The sequence below is a fragment of the Charadrius vociferus genome, unplaced genomic scaffold (genome assembly GCF_000708025.1).
Source record: "Charadrius vociferus isolate BGI_N301 unplaced genomic scaffold, ASM70802v2 scaffold70, whole genome shotgun sequence".
Classification (NCBI taxonomy): Eukaryota; Metazoa; Chordata; class Aves; order Charadriiformes; family Charadriidae; genus Charadrius; species Charadrius vociferus.
In genome coordinates this window covers 2,535,928-2,538,703 of record NW_009646851.1, presented here as the reverse complement: position 1 = coordinate 2,538,703, position 2,776 = coordinate 2,535,928, and the positions used below count along the sequence as shown (strand labels likewise).

Sequence of the window (2,776 nt, the reverse complement as noted above, 5' to 3'; positions counted from 1 at the left end):
GGCGGGTTTTGAGTGTCTCCAGAGTGGGAGACTCCACCACCTCTCTGGGCAGCCTGTGCCAGTGCTCTGCCACTCTCAAAGTAAAGAAGTTCCTCCTCATGTTTAGATGAAACTTCCTATGTTCAAGTTTGTGCCCGTTACCTCTTGTTCTGTACCTCTTTATTCACCACGGAATGCTGTTCCAATCCCCCTGGCACCCTCCCTTTAGGTAGTTATAAGCATTGAAAAGATCCCCCCTCAGTCTTCTTTTCTCTAGACTGAAAAGACCCAAGTGCCTAAGCCTTTCCTCATAAGAACGATGCTCCAATTTAAACCAATGCTTCAATTTTAAACCGATTTGAGCCTCATTTCCCATACTCAAGCAAGGAAGACTGGTAAGAATCCTGTTCTCTGAAAGTGGAATTGTACTTCTGATACATTAACTCTGAAAGGGAAGCAAGTAACAGTAATTATGCCCTGGAAGCATTATGGTGCTGTGTTCATGGTTAAAGAAGACAGATTGCTATAAATCAAGAGTCAAACACAATTGTGTTCAGTGCCAAAACCTCAAATGACATAAAGTTTCCAAAAATGTGTGGTGCAAAAGCACAGTGTTCCAGTAGGTTCTGTAATATTGTGAAAGACTGAAAAGCTTTTGAATTGGGGGGTTGGGGGGGGGGCAGTATTCTTAAAATTACTCTAATTATTTTTATATGTAAAATCTGTTGACATTTTGAAAAAAGCTTAGCTAAAGTTTCAGCTTCAATTTTACTGAAAAACTGAAAAAATATTTAGAAGTTTCTTAAACAAAAAAGTGTTGAAATTCCTACATGAGGAGATGTTGGTTTTGACTAACTTTTTCTGCCTTCCTCCAGGAGAAGCTGGCCTGATTCTCGATTTTGACAGCACAGTTTGACAGGGTCAGATTCTGCACAAGCAAGTAAATTCAGCATTTTCCTCCACCAAATAAAGAAGATAGAAGAAGAATAGTTCTAATGAAAATTTAAACTTTCAACGCGTGTCTTCTGCAGTTATCAAATCAACAGAGCATTAATTTTCAATGAGAACAAGCAAGCAACACCCTTGTATTATATAATACTAATTAAATGTCAGACCTAGAGCCATTATTTCATAGTCTTTATATTAGGGACAGATTGCAAAATACTTTCTATTGTAAATCATCCTATTAGAACTTTCCACTCTCAAATATGTAATTTTCTATGCTTTCTTCCTGTCAAATACTTCTGAATTGTGGGGAAATGAAAATGTATGCTGTTTTCCCCTTTCAAAACAACAACAACGCTGCAGAAGAAGAAAAGTGGAAAATCTTTCTGGGCATCTCAACACAGAGACACAGGAAGGACAGTGATTTACAAATTTGGTGGGTTTGCAGATAGGAGGATTTAAAATTATTTTTTCAATCATTAGTGAATATGTTCAAAGTCAGATGTAGTAAGATAGACAGCAGGAGCAATGATACAATTGTTTATACGGGGAGGTGATATCATTTGTTAAATGCAGGTTGGAAAATACCCCAAACTTTTGAACATACAGTTTTTATTTAGGGATTTTGAGACAAAAGCTTAAAAAACTCTGTTCCCCAAAGATTTTTGTGATTTTTTTTCAACTCTATCAGTTTTCAGCCTAGTAATGTATGTTATCTCTCGTGCCAAACATTCAGTCACGTGCAGATAGACATAGTAAGAATATCTGCATCTCTTCTCTCTCTCTTCCAAAATCTTTTTCCAGTATGTGAATGATGGTAGGTTAAAGGAGGCATTCACACCAACTCAGATTTACTTCAGCTAATCTAAGCTTGTCCCTGTTGTGGTGCTTCAGCTAGGAGAAATGTTCTGTCATTCCTGGAAGCAGAGGAAGATTTTACAGCTGTTCAAAGGCACCAGTGGTTTGGTGAGGCCAGTTGCCCTTGAGGGCTCCATTGTAAACTGAGGCAAGTTGTTTGAGTCTGTCTAGTTTGCGTCAGCTAGCAGATCATCATAGTTCGGCTGAAGACCTTTGGGGTCGATCCAGCTTTGAGGATCTTTGTATCTGGTGTCTTCTTTCACTGTCAGCGATGGAGCCAGTGGTTTGGGCAGCACGTGAAGGCTCCTGTGCTTCATGTGGCTCAGTTCTTTGAACTCCTTCTCTCCCTGCTACCTCTTCTTTGGGTGGGGGAAGGACAGACGGCATATGGAATTTGGAGCTGCCACCTTATTAACTGAATCTGTCAAGGGAGGTTGCCAAATTCAGGAGCTGCCTTTGGCAGCTGCAGAGACAGGACCGTCTTGTGCTAGATCACAGCGACCGATGGGCTTGAGCATGTGCGCAAGTGAACGTGCTGCTAATTGCTAGCACAGTCCCTGGAACCGTTTTGGCCATGGCCAATTAGCACCGTCCCAAACAATGTCTGAGCACAGTCTGGGAACTAGCATGGGCCTGGGACTGTTCCTAATAAACCGTGTGGATGAGGCCATTCTGGGTTTTGGATTGTTTTTTTGGAGCAGGGGAGAAGAGGGGAAAGAGCTTAGCTCCACGGATGTGAGCTGTGCCACGTAAGCTGAGCTGCATCAGGGGTACAAAAGGGTCCTTGGACTGTTTATTTACTAATATAAATGTAACCATAGCATTTGTTGCTGAAGTATTATTGTATAGTAGTCACAAACATATGAGAGACTATTTCAAGACAAATAACCATAGCTCTCCAGAGACAGCATGTGTGGCAATTCCAAGTACACAGTTTACCGTGAAATTAATATGCACCAACAGTTCCTTGCAGTCTGGTGGCTGAGAAAGGGAA

General features: G+C 41.0%; 1 protein-coding gene across 1 annotated transcript in view; it reads right to left on the bottom strand.

Annotated features, from left to right (window-relative positions):
* The window catches only part of NDUFS4 (NADH dehydrogenase (ubiquinone) Fe-S protein 4, 18kDa (NADH-coenzyme Q reductase)), a 54,450-nt gene that overhangs the window by 49,945 nt on the left and 1,729 nt on the right, over nt 1-2,776 (bottom strand). The gene's annotated exons all lie outside the window — the stretch shown is intronic.